This window comes from Aedes albopictus, chromosome 3, assembly GCF_035046485.1.
Source record: "Aedes albopictus strain Foshan chromosome 3, AalbF5, whole genome shotgun sequence".
NCBI lineage: Eukaryota > Metazoa > Arthropoda > Insecta > Diptera > Culicidae > Aedes > Aedes albopictus.
In genome coordinates this window covers 383,858,634-383,878,163 of record NC_085138.1, presented here as the reverse complement: position 1 = coordinate 383,878,163, position 19,530 = coordinate 383,858,634, and the positions used below count along the sequence as shown (strand labels likewise).

Genomic DNA, 19,530 nt, shown 5'->3' with positions numbered 1-19,530 from the left:
ATTTATGCTTTTTTTCTAATGTCTTTTTTAACTTGACCTACATATCTCCACCGTGGCCTATATTTACACCTTTGAACTCTTTTCTTATACCCTTCCAACTATTTATCGATTATTCATACTATGCTCACCGCAAAACATTGTACCTATACCATTTCCACCCAAATTTAGACCTTGTTTTGCATGTGGCACGAACCACCAACCATCCGTTTCCGCTTTTCCGATGATGACACCACGATAACGAGTGGGAAATAAATTTGCCTACCTATCATCGTGGCACCATCATCATTATATTCCTTGATAGTAGCAACCTTACAGCTGCACCCTCTTCCAAATGCCAATCACGCAAACGACAAACAACCATCCAGTCGGTGCTGGGTAGATGGTTGGTTCGTGGCTAGGCTTTCTTACCGAAAGAGAACTTGAGAGAATTAAGCAACAAATAAGCACTGCACGTGGTTTCCCCGCACTTCTCTGCTGGAAGTATCGCGCTTCGATCACGACGACGATCACAACAGAGAGCGGGCACGCTGCTCAGCAAGCAGTCAGTCGCATTCAAACCGCGAGATCGAGCACATGCTCACGCCGATCGTCCGTTCGTTCCGTAATTCCGCCGCCAACGTCGTAGTTCGAAAACAAACTCGCGCCGGTTCGTTGCGGGTATCGTTGCTCGTCGTCGTGCCGGGTCCTGCCGTTGCATGGTAATAGTCGGACGCGAGTGATAACAAAAATCGTGTCGATGTGAAGTTCACTTGACGGCTCGTTGAAATGTTATGATAGGGTTAACATCTTCTTTGATGCCAGGAGAGCAACACTTGTACGGCGAGATAGTGCTGCAGAAGAGTGCGATGTGGTAGCCCCTCTTGTTGGGTGAGATTTTTCGGCTGCTTAAACCAAACAAAGTTGAAGTGATTGGAGTGTTGCCGTGTTCGGCAGGAGCTGCGTAGATGTTTGCCAAGGTGATTTGTGGGCTTCAATTTATTTTCGCGTATTGCAAATCAATTGACGGTGCCGTGCGAAAGCGGGAAGCAAAAGTGCCGTTTGTCGAAAATCTATATCCGCATTTGTATGCTTTTTTTTCTCTTTGCGCTACACGCTACAGTGACTCAATACCATAGTTGTTCATGGCGGCGATGGGAAATCTACATTATGAACTTTGTTTTAAATTTATATATTTATTTTTCTTCAAATGATGTCCCAACTGGGTTAGTAAGTGAACCGAGTTGAATCATATGATGAGAACAAATGACCATAATCATGGATGGATCGTACACGCTAAAACCACCCAGAACTTCATAAGTGCATAATTTCCAGACCACACATTTCATTTCATTTATTTGTTCAACATAAATTCATGATAATACTGAATCAACAATTTGCCGCCATAATACTCGATTTGCAGCCAGGCTTCCTAAAAGTACCGCATCATGATAGCATTTTGATGGCTGTCACACACTTATTCCCATGACAGCCTTGTGAATGCGTGATTCATGACAGCCCACAGAATAAAACTCATGCGACATACAACATCACTGTCGGGAACTGCTCACATCGTCTGCTTTCGCTGTGCGTTCGTTCGCTGATGACAACCTCGGCTCTCACCCAAACCGTCTCTCGTTGGCTGGACACGAAGTGACGAAAATCGCTGCCTTCGGCCCGAGCATTTTACTTCTGTTGAATGTGTCGAGTATCGTGGTATATCCCACGCTCAAAATTTTCGACGCATTTAATGTATTATATATTTTTTTCAAATAGAAAATATGTACTTGTAAGTCTTGTTCTAGTAGAGTATTTTGCAGAGCATTATTTTTTATTGGCATGTGAAATGCACTGCCATGTTTTCAATATAAAAGAGAGTTTAATCTCACATCGGTGGTATATTTTAGCAAGATTACAATTTTGAAAAACGCTGGCACAAACTTCTTTCCACCCCTGGGGCATCTTGCGAAAGGCATATCATGTTTGTAAAAAAATATTTATTGAGCACATATTTTGTGAATAACTTTTAGCGTTAAGCCATGTGCTCCCGTGACAGCCTATGACACCCTTTATGCGACAGCCGGCTGGGTTAGTCGAAGATTGTCATCGCCATGCGGCCAACAATACTCACGACGTTTCCCGCTCGGCTCGATACGACTCGAGTATGCAACTGTTAGGCAAGCAGCCGAAGCAGCGGCTGTTTCAATACATCTTCCGCTCATGCGTGTGCGTGCTGTTGGCGATACATTTCTCACTGATGGTGTTGCACACGGTAACGAGAGATGGTCTGCACACATAAGAGAGTGTCGATTCAGCCTTGCGCGGGCTGTTGCGAGAAGGCTGTACATTTGGAAAGCCTGTTTGCAGCTGCAGCTCTCCAGCGTCAGTCACGCCAAACGCTCGCCAGATCACGCTCCACCTGGTCCGCCCATCGTGCTCTCTGCGTTTCACGCCTTCTTGTACCAACCGGATGGTTAGTAAACACCAACTTTGCAGGGTTGTTGTCCGGCATTCTTGCAACATGCCCTGCCCACCGTATCCGTCTAGCTTTAGCCACTTTCAGGATGTTGGGTTCACCGTACAATGCAGCGAGCTCGTGGTTCATCCTTCTCCGCCACACACCGTTCTCCTGCACGCCGCCGAAGATCATCCTTAGCGCGCGTCGCTCGAAAACTCCGAGTGCTTGAAGGTCCTCCTCGAGCATCGTCCATGTCTCGTGTCTGTAGAGATCCACCGGTCTTATTAACGTCTGGTACATGATACATTTGACGCGGGGGTGAATCAAAAAAGATTTAGACCCTAGTTTTTTCTGGAGCCCGTAGTAGGCCCGACTTCCACTGATGATACGCCTTCGTATTTCACGGCTCACGTTATTGTCAGCCGTTAGCAAGGATCCGAGGTAGACGAACTCTTCTACCACCTCGAAAGTATCCCCGTCTATCGTAACATTGCTGCCAAGGCTTGTCCTGTCTCGCTCAGTTCCACCTACCAGCAAGTACTTTGTCTTAGCCGCACTCACCACCAGTTCGACCTTTGCTGCTTCACGTTTCAGGCGGGTGTACAGTTCTGCCACCGTTCCAAATGTTCTAGCAATAATATCCATGTCATCCGCAAAACAGACAAATTGGCCGGATTTCGTGAAGATCGTACCCCGGCTGTTGAGTCCAGGGCGATGTTGAATAGTAGGCAGGACAGTCCATCACCTTGTCGTAGTCCCCGTCGAGATTCGAATGAACTGGATAGTTTACCCGAAATCCTTACGCTGTTCTGCACACCGTCCATCGTTGCTCTTATCAGTCTGGTAAGCATCCCGGGAAAGCTGTTCTCGTCCATGATTCTCCATAGCTCTGGGCGGTCGATACTGACGTATGCCACTTTGAAGTCGATGAACAGGTGATGCGTTGGGACCTGGTATTCACGGCATTTCTGGAGGATTTGCCGTACGGTGAAGATCTGGTCCGTTGTCGACCGGCCGTCGATGAAACCAGCTTGGTAACTTCCCACAAGACCGGTGAAAGACGACGGAAGATGATCTGGGATAGCACTTGGTAGGCGGCATTCAAAATGGTGATCGCTCGAAAGTTCTCACACATTAACTCCGGTAGCTGTTCGGTATCCCAGATCTTGACTACTAACTGGTGCAGACAGGCACGATGGGCGGACCAGGTGGAGCGTGATCTGGCGAGTGTTGGGCGTGACCGACGTTGGAGAGCTGCAGCTGCAAATCGAGTATTATGGCGGCAAATTGTTGATTCAGTATTATCATGAATTTGATGTTAACTAAATAAATGAATGGTGCAGACAGGTAGCCAACTTTTCCGGGCCCATCTTGATGAACTCTGCTACGATACCATCCTCCAGCCGCTTTGTTGTTTCGTTGGTTCGTTCCCGTCCTCTGCTGCATCAACATAGTCATTTCCTCCGCTGCCTTGGCCCTCCGTGCCTACATTCTCTTCGCCATTCAGATGCTCGTCGAAGTGCTGCTTCCACCTTTCGATCACCTCACGTTTGTCCGTCAGGAGGCTCCCGTCCTTATCCCTGCAGATTCCGGCTTGCGGCACGTAGCCTTTGCGGGATGCGTTGAGCTTCTGGTAGAACTTACGTGTTTCTTGTGAACGGCACAGCAGTTCCATTTCCTCGCACTCCGCTTCTTCCAGGTGGCGCTTTTTCTCCCGGAAGAGACGGATCTGCTGCTTCCGCTTCTGTCTGTATCGCTCCACATTCTGTCGGGTTCCATGCTGCAGTATTACCGCCCGCGCTACATCCTTCTCCTCCAGAACCGCTCTGCATCCCTCGTCGAACCAATCGTTTCGTCGACTCCGTTCTACGTACCCGATAGTGCTCACGGCTGCGTTGTTGATGGCTGCTTTGACTGTACTCTAGCAGTCCTCTAGAGGAGCTACATCGAGCACACCCTCGTCCGGCAACGCTGCCTCGAGATTCTGCGCGTATGCGGTGGCGACATCCGGTTGCTTCAGTCGCTCTAGATCGTACCGGGGCGGCCGCCGGTACTGTACATTGTTGATAACGGAGAGTTTTGGGCGCAGTTTGATCATCACCAGGTAGTGATCAGAGTCGATATTAGCGCCACGATAGGTCCAGACGTCGATAATGTCGGAGAAGTGCCTTCCATCAATCAGAACGTGGTCGATTTGCGATTCCGTTTGTTGTGGTGATCTCCAGGTGTAACGATATGGGAGGCTGTGCTGGAAGAAGGTGCTACGAATGGCCATGTTCTTGGAGGCGGCGAAATCGATGAGGCGTAGGCCATTTTCGTTCGTCAGCTGGTGGGCGCTGAACTTTCCAATCGTCGGTCTGAATTCCTCCACCTGACCTACCTGAGTGTTTAGATCCCCTATGATGATCTTGACGTCGTGGTTTGGGCAGCGGTCGTACTCGCGTTCGAGGTGCGCGTAAAATGCGTCTTTGTCATCATCAGTGCTTCCTTGATCCCCAACCTGCACATTCTTTCGTCGATCGGCCACCAACCGATCACGCGACTCTGCATGTCGCCCATCACTATAAAAGCTGTTCCCAGCCCACGTGTGTTGCCGTAACTCGGGTAGATAGTATGTGTTCGGAGCTGGTTCTCCGGACTTGTGGGGACACTCGCGACGAAGTAGTGGTCTTCGGATGTGGTTCTAGGACTCGAAAAATAACGCGACGAGGTTAGGGTACGAAACACGTGATACGCGCGACTGGCACACGTTGCTTTATTGCAGCTATAGCGACAACGATGTGTACCGCGTGGAGATGTATACTGTTCTGAATACAATTGTTTTATCTGCTATGGCAATAGGTGGAGAGAGTGTGGTTATTTTCTGCTTCTCTGCTTTGGGCAGTGAGAAAGAGAGACCTATTCGTGTAGGGTAAATATAATAAATATAGACGGTTCCTAACAGTATGATTACCTCTAAACGTTCGCACCATAGATCCTGTCCAACACACCTCCTGCAGCGCAACGATTCCGAACCCGCGGACGAAGAACAGGACTCAGATAAGACAAGACATACATGGTCGACCAATGCCTGTCAAAAAGCTTGTGAAATCTTCACACCGTCGAGGGTCGAATGGGCATTGAATTTTTTTTTTTCAACCTTCCAAATTTGCCGGGAATGATGGAATTTTCCCAGCTTTACTTACTCATGGAAAAGAGGCGATTTGTCCGCTCTTGACCGAAATATTCAGAGCCAGTATTACTTTAGCCCTTATACCTATGGCGTGGCGTAAGGTTCGTGTTGTTTTATCCCAAAAGCTGGCAAACGGAACAAAACAACTCCAAAAGCCCTTAGACCCATAAGCTTTTCTTGTGTTCTGTTAAAGACCATGGAAAAAATAGTGGATAAGCAAATTTTAATTTGCTTATCAAAAAGGCAAATCTACCATAACAGCGCTACAGTCACTAGTCAGAAAAATTGAGAAATCGTTTCAAGCCAAGGAAATAGCCGTGGTTGCTTTTCTCAACATTGAAGGAGCATTCGATAACGCATCCTACAGCTCAATGCGTTCAGCAATGGAAGCAAAGGACTTGGATTAAGGAGAAACTTCAGAGAACGCAAACATGGCTGCCACAATGGCCGACTTGGTCCCCTACTCACGTTTTCAAGAGCACCAATCTTGAAAATTCGTAAACAAATACTCTCGATTTGGAAAAGCTGCCTCTTTTTGCAAGTGAGCAAAGCCAGGATAAACAAGTGCGGCTTGGTTGGATGCTTCGTTCGTCAGATTTGTGCCTCTAAAGTTTGTATGCAAAATTGCAATGGGATTTCTTGATGTTTCACCTTAATGCATTATTGAATGGATAATATCGATGCTAAGAGATGGCGAGATCTCCTCCGTTCTTGGAGGTACGCAACTATCAGTAAGATCTGTGAAGGGCTGTCCTCAAGGAGGAATACTATCGCCCTTTTTGTGGTCTTTGGTAGTGGACAAACTCCTTGAAAAAAAACTCATCAATCAAGGCTTTGAGGTTATTGGATACGAAGATGATGTAGCTATTCTGATACGTGGAAAATATGACGGCACGATATCTAGATTCTACGAGGGAGGAAGGAGCCGGGGTCTGATATGACAAAAAAATGGTCTACGTGGTTTATGAACAGCCTCTTTTAAAGTTTTAACATATAACGACACATAGAACCTTACAAATCTTGTTACAAATGCACAAATAAAAGACATCATAAATTGATACGGCACTACACAAAACATAAATGTGTTATCCAAGTGTGTAACACCTTCCGGTCACAGGGTGACGAGGTTTCATTTACTGGTTTGGGTCCATCAGTCAGTCCTGGAATTGTATTGTATTCGGAAGTTCGCCTTTTAGTTGACATTCATCGATGCTGCTTCCATCAGAGATGAAAACACTCTCATCGAGAATCAACTCGCGAGTGTAAAAGCAACAAACGGTTTACTCACGGTGTCGAGAGTAAGCCGTATGTGAGTTTATTCACACCCGCTTGCTTCACGAGTATGAAGCAAAACAAAAACAAAAACACTCATGCATTTTTATTCGCGAAGAACAAGTGGAGATGCGGGAATTGCATTTTAGTGCGATTTTAATAGCAAAACAAGTAATTATCCATCAGATAGTAGTGTTTTGTGCTTTATTGATCCTGAAAAGTTAATCTGTCGGCCGTGTAAATTCGTTTTTTCACAAAATTGAAAAATGTTCAGAGCTGCTTCGCGAATCAATCACGAGTGCGACCAGCTTCGTTAGCTCGCGAGTGAAGGTAGTGTGAATATATTCTGGCTTCTGTTGTTCACGAGTAGGATAGCTTTGCGTTTGTGTTTACTCAGCTGCATTCCTCACTGTTTTCCATCACTGGCTTTCATAGCTTGATTTTGTGTGGGAATACTAATCCTAATTGAGCATCCAGATTGGGGTTTTATTACTAGAGCTCTATGTGAAGTAATAAAAATGGATGCAGACTGTTTTCGCCAATGCGTTTTCATGAGGACTTCTGGAGTCTGATATTATATGCAAATTAATCATGTAGCATTAATCATTTAATGTTTACTACTGTTTGGTTCAACATCACCTTGTACGAATGAGCAAATGATCCACTGCCAGTTTTGCGATTCTAACGGACAATCCATGTGGTTTACGTTCAAGTGTTGCACGCTCTCGTGATCGGGGTTGGCACCGGATTTTATTGGTTTTTGGCCAAGTGTTACAAAAATAGCCAAAACAACTGCCTCTCCAGCGACGTTCCTTCCGTCAATACACATCGACACAAACGCTGTTTGTGTTTGCTTTCGTTCGGTCCCCCCGCGGCCCTACCGATCGGGCGGAACTGTCCTTCAGTCGTTCAGCATTTGGCAATCGAAATCGAATAAATCGAGTTTAAATCAAACTTCCCGCCCGCACGGGCGGGCACACTGCAATCAGAGGCGGCTGGCTGGTGTGGTGATGCTATGCTACAGAACAGAGCACATATCCGTTCGGCGGCGCTCATCGCGCGGGTCGTGCTTGTGTGTTTGCGAGCGCGAAAATTGTGTTTTAAATATTATCAAAGCAAATGTGCAAATATTGAAATAGTGATATACTTCCCGGGCGATGAATGGGGTTTTAGCTAGAGCAGCAGCAGAAGCGATATGGAATTATGCAAAAATGAATAGTCTAGAGAAAATCGATGAAAAGATTGGATTCACTTTTTCACTTCTACTTACTACTTACTTTCAGTCCTGAGCACCCATATTGTAGTGCAGAGGGCCGAATTTAACAATCTGTATCCTAGGCGATTGCCTGCCATCGCCTTGACATGTGGCCAGGTCAAATTTCTGCCGACTTCCTTAATTTTTTATTGAGGCTGCGCCACCATGAGCCTCTGGGTCTGCCTCTGCTGCGATGTCCTGCTGGGTTCCAGTCTAACGCTTGTTTGCAGATTTCGTTTTCGCCCCTTCGTAGAGTGTGGCCGACCTAGCTCCACTTTCGTTACCAAATTTCTGTCGCTATCGACTTTTGATAAAATCGACGATGGAGCTCCACGTTGGAGATCCAATTGTAAGGCCACCATCCACGAATTATACACAAAACGCAGGCATCTAATGATGAAGACCTGCAGCCGTTGAGTGTCCACTAATACACACCCTGTTTCGGCGCAGTATCATAACGTCCGAGGCCATAATGTCCCAGGACTTTATGGCACATTTTTTCGGGGCATAACGCCCAAACATGCAACTATGTCACGAGGTCCTAGGAAAGAAGGCACATAGGATTTTATGACGCATCCAAGCTTTTGGACGTTATTTCGCAAAAAAAAACGCGCCATATGGACCTGGACATTATGGCCCCGGACGTTATGACCCGGCCCCCCCTGTTTCACTGGCGTATAGCAGCACAGATTTCACGTTTGAGTTGAAAATTCGGATTTTGGTGCGTCGATCTGGTTGTTTTTCCATACATTTCTTAAACTCGCCAAAGCAGCCCTCGCCTTCTTTATCCGTACACCTATGTCGATCTTGGTGCCGCCATCGGCCGCCATTTGGCTAGATATTGGAAGCTTTTAGCATTCTCCACTGATTGCCCAGCTACCGCAAAGCTGGAAGGGATGATCGTGTTTACATCCAACGATTTGGTCTTGTTGACGTTGATGGTGAGACCTGCCGCCGAGGAGCGATCGGCAAGATCATCGAGCTTGATCTGCATATCAGAATCAGAGCGCCGTTGAGCTAGGAGAGCAACGTCATCAGCCAGTTCGAAGTCATTTAGGTGCTCCATGGTAAAGGGTTGGCACAGCAATCCACGATTTGGTTCACGATCAATCGCACCAACCAGGATCTCGTCGATTCCGATGAGGAACAGTAGCGGTTGCCTCACTCCAGCAACGACCCGGATGGGATCGGACAAAACACCGTTGTGCAGTACTCTGCACGAAAATGCTCTGTACTGTGCTTCAATGAGGCCGATGATTTTCTCAGATACACCCTTGTGGGTCTCCATATATTTTCTTGATAGAGACGGTCGAAATCCTTTTCGTAATCAATGAACACCATGTAGAGAGCTTGTTGGAGTTCGTTAATTTGCTCCAGTATGATATGGAGCGTGACAACATGCTCCACATAGGATCGTTCGGAACGGAATCCTGCTTGCTGTCACTGGAGAGTTGCGTCAGTCTTCTCCTGTATCCAGATAAGGATCACTTTGCAGAGCACTTTGAGAACAATACACACACAGTAACATAATGCCCCGCCAATAATGGCCTAATAAGACGCCTGCCTCCAGTCGGCCGGAAATGTCGCGGTTTCCCATATGTTGCAGAATAATTGATGCAGTAGTTGTGCAGATACTACGGATGAAACATCGGATGACACAAATATGGTGCCAGAATGGCCGACTTAAATCCCTACTCACTTTTTCAAGCGTACTAAGCTTAAAAATTCGTAAACAAATTCGTTCGATTTTGATTATCTGTCTCTTTTTGCAACTGAGCAAATCCACAATAAACAAATGCAGCGTGGTTTGTTGCTTTATTCGTCAATTTTATATTATGGAAGTTTGCATACAAAGTTGAAAAAGGCTTTCTAGATGTTTACCTTAATATACACCCATAATCGTCATTCCGAAGTGAGGCCGAAAGATTGGCTGATTTTATTTCATCTTAAATTTTCCTTCTTGAATCCCTTTAGTGCCCAAGGTGTCTTCATAAAAAAAATGTTATCAACAGTCAAGTTCCAATAAAATAAACATGATTTAAGAGATCCCGGGAGAAATCCCCGGAAGTTACAAAAAAAATATCCCGACAGCGTCATTCATGGGATTCTCAAATAAATTCCGACTGGATGAACAGCAGGACTCCCTGGAAGAATAATAAAAAAAAAAACAATTCCGGGTGGAATCATACGTGAAATCCCCTGAGGAATGCCAAACAAACGAGAAGAATCTTTGAAGGGACCACAGCAAGAATCCTGGCATGAATTCCTGAAAGACTCCCGCAAGATTTCCCGAAGGAATCTTTGAAGAAATGCAAGGATGAATCTCTGAAGCAATCCGAGCAGGAACTCCTAAAGGAATTCTTTACAAAATCCCGGAAGAAATCTGTTCACGCACAACGTGAAATTTATACCAGTCTAAATGCTCTAACAATATACTCTAGTGCACTTGTTCTACAATACAGTTTTTATCAGTCCGTCGCAGTATACTATGATACTACCGTTAGCGATCCAATCGAAGGTAGAATTTTTGCCAATTTACTGTCCCCGCATTGCGAGATAAATCCGAACTGCAGATGAACATTATCAGTTAGTTACGTTTCGCACGCGCAAAAAAAACACATCACCCGAACTTAGTGTACAAAGTGATTCTACGGAGTAAGAAAGTGTCGTTTTCCTCTAACTCATTACATACATTTATTTGTTCAACATCATTAAGATAAGACATAATCAACAATAGTACGCCACAATACTCGGTTTGTGGCTGCCGCTCTCCATCCTCGGTCGCGCCCAATGCTCGCCAAGTCACGCTCCTCCTGGTCCGCCCATCGTGCTATCTGCGCTCCACGCCTTCTTGTGCCAACCGGATCCGTTGCAAACACCAGCTTTGCAGGGTTGTTGTCCGGCATTCTTGCAACATGCCCTGCCCACCGTATCCTTCCGGCTTTGGCCACCTTCTGGATGCTGGATTCGCCGTGAAGTGCAGCGAGCTCGTGGTTCATTCTTCTCCGCCACACACCGTTCTCCTGCACACTGCCGAAGATCGTCCTTAGCACGCGTCGCTCAAAAACTCCGAGTGCTTGCAGGTCCTCCTCGAGCATGGTCCATGTCTCCGTGCCCGTAGAGGACCACCGGTCTTATTAGCGTTTTGTACATGGTTGATTGATTGATTTGTCTTTATTAAAGAGACTTTCAGCCCTTGGCTGGTTCGTCTCTTTGTACATTTGGTGCGTGGGTGAATCTTTTTCGACCGCAGTTTCTTTTGGAGCCCGTAGTAGGCCCGACTTCCGCTTATAATGCGCCTCCGAATTTCACGGATCACGTTGTTGTCAGCCGTCAGTAAGATCCGAGGTAGACGAATTCTTCCGCCACCTCAAAAGTATCCCCGTCTGTCGTTACATTACTACCCGTCTAGGTCGTGTTCGGTTCCGCGTACCAGCATGTACTTTGTTTTAGAGGCACTCACCACCAGTCTGATCCATGCTGCTTCGCGTTTCAGGCGGGTGTACAGCTCTGCCACCGTTCCAAATATTCTGGCAATAATGTCCATGTCGTCCGCAAAGCACACAAATTGACCAGATTTTGTGAAAATCATTCCCCGGCTCGTCGCATCACACCTTCTAGAATTCTAGATAGACCTGTGCGCCGCCGCGCCACGCCGCCGCCGCCGACGCTTTTTGCCCCACGCCGACGCCGACCGCAGTATCGGCGGTGCGCCATACGTCAATGTTTGTCACGCCGCCGATTTTCATTTTTCACGCCGGTGATCAATGCAGAAACAAAATTTGTTTACATAAAGTTGATATAAAATATTAATTTTCTTTCGAAGATTCCTCTAAAATTCCAATCAAAGAATTCTTCAGAAGTTCCTTTACAATTCTTTTCAGCAGTTTCTTCAAAGATGTCTCCAGTAGTTCCTTCAGAGATTCAGGGATGCCTCTAGGAGTTTCAACATGCATTTTTTCAGAAGACCTCTCAGGAAGATCTCGACAGAAGTACCTTCAGATTTTTTTTTCAGCAGGATTCAAGGATGCCTCGTAGAAATACATCCGAGATTCATCCAGAAGATTCATTAGGTGTTCCCATAGGAGGTCGTTCAGAGATAAGTAAGAGAGTTTCTCCAGGGATTTTTTTTTTCTGAAATTCCTTCAGGAACTCATTCAGGAGTTCCTTCAGGAAATAGTCCAGGAGTTTCTTCAGAGATTCCTCTAGGAGATCTCTCAGGAATTCCTCTAGAATTCCAACAACGGGTTCCTCCTGGCGTTCTGTGTTCTTCAGAAATCACTCCAAAAGTTCCATCAAGGGTACCTTCAGGAAATCCCAGGAGTTCCTTCAGATATTCCTACAGAAGTTCCTTACAAGGAATGATCCAGAAGTTCCTTCGGTAACCTCTTCAGGAGTTCCTTCAGGAGTTCATTAGGAATTCCTTCAGAGGTTCTCTGAGCTATTTCAACAGGAGTTCGCTCGGGTATTCTTTCAGAAGTCCCTTCAGAGATTCTTTCAGGAGGATTCATAGAAGCCTCCTGGAGATCCATCAAGATATTGATAAAATAACGACCGTCTTTGATAACTTGATAGCGATTGTAGGCGTATTTTCGGTCCTCGGGTTGCTTATAAAACAACTGTTTTAATTAAAGCCGACGTTTCGAGCGTTTATTCACTCATCTTCAGGGCAAACTACAATTTACATACAAAGTTTGAGTAGTCAAGTCATTTGTTATACAAAAAATACTCACATCAAAAGTTGTTTTTAGGTCAAGTGGGTTTGGACATGGACTGATGGAACGGCTAACAACATTACACTGTAATTGTACATACAAATTTCGGACATTATGACTTGATTCGTTTTTACAATAATTAAAACTTTGGACGGAGCACAAACTTACACAGCTTTCACCTAGGCACATCTAAACAGGTTTGAATTAAAATGTCTATGAGTGGAGACGTCAAACGAAAAGATGGAACATAAAGGACGGAAACATTAACAGAAACAGAGAATCACAGCGTGCTGTGACGATGTTTTGCTATCTTTCTCCGTTCGTGATTGAGTGCAGAAGACCCGAGTAAACAACACTCAAATTACTTGTGTCGGTTCTATAGTTAACCGTTTTGGTGTCACAAAAAATGTGACACATTTCAAGAACTTGAAGTGCGTTCAAACGATTGTCCTGTTCTAAAATTTTAGTACCAGGTAAATCGAATCGGTGTTCGTTTTCAATCACATGGACCATCAACGCCGTCTTTTTGAATTCTTCCTCCCTCTCCGTCGCTCTGTTCGGGTCGGAAGATTTCAAATCTGCGTATCGGTTGATGAGAGACCGATGCCCAGAGAGACGGTTTTTCAATTGTTGCGTAGTCAGCCCAATGTATGCGCAGTCGCAATCGGCGCAGGGAATGCGGTAAATCACATTTCTCTTCTCCAACTGCGGCGTTGCATCTTTGAGCTTCGAAAACAACAGTCTGTTTGTTTTGACGCATTTGAAGCCCAATTGAACGTTGGGGAAGTTTCTATTGATGACTTTTGCGAGAGCCGGCGTGAGCTTCTCTACGTGGTGAAGGGATCGATACACTTTTGGTTCGGGATGTGTACTGCTGTTGCTCTCATGTGTGTTTGTGTTCTTGTTGATATATCGGTTTATCAACCGATTTATCAATGAGCTTGAGTAGTTGTTGTTTAGCAGATAATCCCGGACCAACTCTTTCTTCTCATTTTCTGATCTGCACGTCGACAACTTGAACACTCTCCCAATAAAGCCAGTGGCCGTGTTTAGTTTTTGTGTGAGAGGGTGAAATGAAAAATAATTCAAAATGCGCCCCGATGCTACAGGTTTTTTGTACCAGTCGGTGACGATTTTTTGCTGCGCTGTGCGTATAAGCAGCATGTCAAGGTACGGCAGCTGATTATTATTTTCCATTTCACACGTAAATTGAATGTGTGAGTTAAACTCGTTGAGCGCATTTCTCACATGTTCAATCATGTCGATTGGAAGAGCGGTGATCAAATCGTCGACGTACTTTTTCAAAAATGGAATAGGAATATCAATCCCTTCAAGCACGTGATCTAGCAATGTTTCCATCACTAAATCTGCAAGAGCCGGAGACAATGGGTTACCCATTGCCGTTCCCGACTTTTGACAGTAGAAGTTGCCACGGTGGACGAAATAACTGGAGGAGAGATTGAATTTAATTAGTTCTATGAACATTTCGACATTAGAACTAATTAAATTCAATCTCTCCTCCAGTTATTTCGTCCACCGTGGCAACTTCTACTGTCAAAAGTCGGGAACGGCAATGGGTAACCCATTGTCTCCGGCTCTTGCAGATTTAGTGATGGAAACATTGCTAGATCACGTGCTTGAAGGGATTGATATTCCTATTCCATTTTTGAAAAAGTACGTCGACGATTTGATCACCGCTCTTCCAATCGACATGATTGAACATGTGAGAAATGCGCTCAACGAGTTTAACTCACACATTCAATTTACGTGTGAAATGGAAAATAATAATCAGCTGCCGTACCTTGACATGCTGCTTATACGCACAGCGCAGCAAAAAATCGTCACCGACTGGTACAAAAAACCTGTAGCATCGGGGCGCATTTTGAATTATTTTTCATTTCACCCTCTCACACAAAAACTAAACACGGCCACTGGCTTTATTGGGAGAGTGTTCAAGTTGTCGACGTGCAGATCAGAAAATGAGAAGAAAGAGTTGGTCCGGGATTATCTGCTAAACAACAACTACTCAAGCTCATTGATAAATCGGTTGATAAACCGATATATCAACAAGAACACAAACACACATGAGAGCAACAGCAGTACACATCCCGAACCAAAAGTGTATCGATCCCTTCACCACGTAGAGAAGCTCACGCCGGCTCTCGCAAAAGTCATCAATAGAAACTTCCCCAACGTTCAATTGGGCTTCAAATGCGTCAAAACAAACAGACTGTTGTTTTCGAAGCTCAAAGATGCAACGCCGCAGTTGGAGAAGAGAAATGTGATTTACCGCATTCCCTGCGCCGATTGCGACTGCGCATACATTGGGCTGACTACGCAACAGTTGAAAAACCGTCTCTCTGGGCATCGGTCTCTCATCAACCGATACGCAGATTTGAAATCTTCCGACCCGAACAGAGCGACGGAGAGGGAGGAAGAATTCAAAAAGACGGCGTTGATGGTCCATGTGATTGAAAACGAACACCGATTCGATTTACCTGGTACTAAAATTTTAGAACAGGACAATCGTTTGAACGCACTTCAAGTTCTTGAAATGTGTCACATTTTTTGTGACACCAAAACGGTTAACTATAGAACCGACACAAGTAATTTGAGTGTTGTTTACTCGGGTCTTCTGCACTCAATCACGAACGGAGAAAGATAGCAAAACATCGTCACAGCACGCTGTGATTCTCTGTTTCTGTTAATGTTTCCGTCCTTTATGTTCCATCTTTTCGTTTGACGTCTCCACTCATAGACATTTTAATTCAAACCTGTTTAGATGTGCCTAGGTGAAAGCTGTGTAAGTTTGTGCTCCGTCCAAAGTTTTAATTATTGTAAAAACGAATCAAGTCATAATGTCCGAAATTTGTATGTACAATTACAGTGTAATGTTGTTAGCCGTTCCATCAGTCCATGTCCAAACCCACTTGACCTAAAAACAACTTTTGATGTGAGTATTTTTTGTATAACAAATGACTTGACTACTCAAACTTTGTATGTAAATTGTAGTTTGCCCTGAAGATGAGTGAATAAACGCTCGAAACGTCGGCTTTAATTAAAACAGTTGTTTTATAAGCAACCCGAGGACCGAAAATACGCCTACAATCGCTATCAAGATCCATCAAGAGTTCCGTTAGAAGTTCTTTCAGGAATTCTAACAAACTGTCCTAGAAATTAGTATGGGAGTTGTTGCAGGGATTCCTTCTGAAGTTCATTTGACTTTGTAATGGCTTTTCCAGTCTTGACAAGTTTCAAATTCAGCTATTTAATCTTGTCCGACGTTTCGGTTACATTTGGTATCCTCCTCAGGGACTAAATTATTGCCGATTTTTCGTTCATTGTTGTTCTGTCGAACAATGGTTGTCGAACGGATTGAGTTTGCTCTCACAGCAGTTAACGATTTTTGGATTCGACTGCGATAGAATTTAACTTTGAAATGGCTTTTCTAGTCTTGACTAAATTAGAATACAGCTATTTTCTAACGTTCTTTTAGAAATTCATACAGGAGTTCTTACAGAAATAAGTCCAAGAGTTCCTTCATAGATTCCTCTAGGAGTTACCGGGATTCATGCAGATGTTTCTTCAGAGGTTCCTCCTGAATTTCTTCAGGGATTCCTTTAGAAATCTCTCCAGGAGTTCCTTCCGAGAGATCCAGGAGTTCCTTCTGAGGAGGATCTAAGGATTCCCCTAGAAGTTTGTTGAGGGATTCCTGTAGAAATCCATTCAAAAACTAGTATAAGCGTATAGGAATTCTTAAATTCTTCAGGATATCCAAAAGGGATTTCTTGGAGAAGTTCATTTAGGAATTCATCCATGAGCTCTTCAAGGTATCGCTCTTGGGGTTCTTTCTGAGATTTTTCCAGGAGGTCTTACGGATGCTCCAGGAGTAAAATCAGAGATTTCCTACAGGAGTTCTTTCAGGGAATCTTGTTAAAGTTCCTTCGACAATTTCCTTAGGAATATAATCAGGCATATTTCTAGGATATTATTGTGGGATTTCTTATGGAGTTTCTACAAGAATTTCTCAAGCATTTCCTTCTGGAATTTCTCCAGGAATTCTTTTGGGGACTCCTCCTGACAATCTGTCGGGGATTCCTCCTGGAAATCCAGCAGGGATCCCTCTACCCATAAAGATTCCCTCGGGAGATTCCGCTGAAAATCCTTCAAGAATTCCACCTGGAAATCATTCGGAGATTGCTACCGGAATTCTTTCGGGGATTCCCCCTGGCATTCCTGCAACGATTTCTCCTGTAATTTCTTTGGGGATTCCTCATGGACTTCCTTCAGAGGTTCCTCATGGAATTCCCTCGAGCATTCCTCCTGAAATTCCTCCTGGAATTTATTAGGAGATTCTTCAAAGAAACCATACGGAAATTTTTCCTGGAATTATTTTGAGGATTCCTCTTGGAATTCCTACGGGGATTCTTCCTAGATTTCCTTCAGGGTTTCCTCCTAGACTTCCTTGAAGACCTCCTGAAATTTTTTCAAGGATTCATCCTGATATTCCGTCGTGGATTCTTCCTGGACTTGCTTTGGGGATTTCTCCTGGAATTCCTTCCTTCTTGGAATTCTTCCAGGGATTCCTTGTACAATTTCTTCGGGGGTCTCTGCTAGAGTTCCTTCAGGAAATGTTCCTGAAATTCCTTTCACGCTAACGCCGCTCAGCACTAAAGTGCATAATTTCCAGACTACACCAAAAATGTGTAACCCTTGCACATTCACAAAATCAGCTCCTGTGTCCGCAAAATCGTTAAATTCGCAAAAATTAAAAAAAAAAATTTTTTGTACAGCAATCTAGCCAGGTTTACTAGTGACCTTGGATAACAAAAAAAAATATGGATATTTCGCATCTAGACGAGTGTACGAGCTGTTTTTGAGAATGTGTAACTGTAACACATTTTTGTGTGGTCTGGAAATCATGCACTTATGAGTAGGGCTTACACATTTTAGTGCTGAGCGGTTTTACTGTGTTGGAGATCTTTTCTGGAATTCCGTCGAGGATTCGTCCTAGACTTACTTTATGGATTCCACCAGAAATTCTTTCAGAGATTTCATTTGATACTCGGTCGTGGATTTCTCCTGGAATTTCATTGATGATTCTTCTTAGAACTCCTTTGGATTTACTCATGGAATTCCTTCGATTATTTCTCTTAGAATTCATTCGGGATTCCTCCTGGAATTAATTTGGAAGTGAAAAGAAAATCGTGTTAAGTACTGTTTCTTTGAATTCCACTATCGAAGATTTCGGTTTGAAATCCTTTGGAGATTCCTCCTGTTATTTCTCCGGCGTTTCCTCTTGGAAATCCTTTGGAGATTTCCCTTCCAATTTCTCCGGAGATTCCTCATGGAATTCCTCCTAGAATTCCTTCGGGGATTCCACCTTCCTGAGTTCTTTCGGGAATTCCTCTTGTAATTACTTCGGTCCTATTAGATTTTCCCCCGGAATTTATGCAAAGATTCCTCCTGTCGAGCCTCCTGTTTATAGATTTCGTTGGTTCGTCCTCAAAATTCCTTGGGGATTATTTCTTGAATTCTCCTTAAAATTCTCGCTGAAATTATTTTAAGGATTTTTGCTGGAATTTCTTTGGTGTCCCGCTTGAATTCCTTTGAGATACGCGCTGGTATTCTTTCGTGATTTTCTCTTGGAATTGCTGCGGGAATTCCTTACATAGTTCTTTCGGGGATTTCTTCAGGGATTCCTCCTCTTGAAACTCGTTCGAGGATTCCGCTTGGAGTTCCTTTGGAGATTCCTCCCGGAATTCCTTAAAAGGGTTCCCCCTGGAATTTCTGCAGGGATTTCTTCTGGAATTCCGTCGGGTATACCTCCTGGACTTCGTTCGGAGATTTCTTCTGGCATTCCTTCTGGAAATCCTTCGATTTCTCCTAAATTTCCTTCGAGGATTCCTCCTAAAATTCCATCGTGGATTCCTCCTGGACTTCAACGAGGATTCCTTCTGATTTTTTTCAGAGATTTCTTCTGGAATCCTTTTGAAGTTTCCTCTTAGAATTCCTTTTGGGGTTTCACTTCAAATTTCGTCGGGGATTCCTCCTAGAATTCCTTCTAGGATTCCTCTTGGGGCCTGTCCATAAACTACGTAGACTCTTAGGGGGGGACGGGGGGGTTCGGCCAAAGTCTACGCTCCATACATATTTCGAAAATTTTGTATGAACAAAAGTCTACGGAGGGGGAGGGGGGGTTTGAGAATACCCAAAATGAGTCTACGTAGTTTATGGACAGGCCCTTGGAATTCTTTCGGTAATTCCTCCTAGAAATCCCTCAGGTACTTCTCTTGGAATTCCTTCCGAGATTCCTCTTGGATATTTTTCATTGATTCCTCCTAGAAATCCTTAACGGATACTTTCTCGAATTCACTTTGAAATTTCCACTGGAATACTTTCAAGGATTCTTTCTGAAATTCCTGTTGGGATTTCTTTGGAGATAACTGCTGGAATTTGTTTGGAACTCGTGCTGGAATTCTTTTGGGATTTCTTTGTGCAAATTCTGCGGGAATTTTATTTGGACTTCTTTCAGGGCTCTCTTATGGAATTCCTACGAGCATTCCTCCTGGAACTCCTTGCGGGACTACTTCTAAAATTTCATTGGGGATTCCTTCTGAAATTCCTCCGGGGATTCCTGTTGGAATTCTCTTAAAGAATCCTCTATGAATTCCTTAGGGAA

The 19,530-nt window shown here is 44.4% G+C and overlaps 1 protein-coding gene across 2 annotated transcripts in view; it reads left to right on the top strand.

Moving 5' to 3' along the window:
- The first annotated feature begins 827 nt into the window (after positions 1–827).
- Positions 828–19,530, top strand: part of LOC109400777 (CD151 antigen) — a 323,911-nt gene continuing 305,208 nt past the window's right edge. Inside the window, exon 1 of one of the 2 annotated variants that reach the window (XM_029869553.2) lies at positions 828–956. The gene's annotated coding sequence lies outside the window, so the exon portion shown is untranslated. The remainder of the gene's footprint in view (positions 957–19,530) is intronic. The other variant, XM_029869588.2, reaches the window with a different exon arrangement.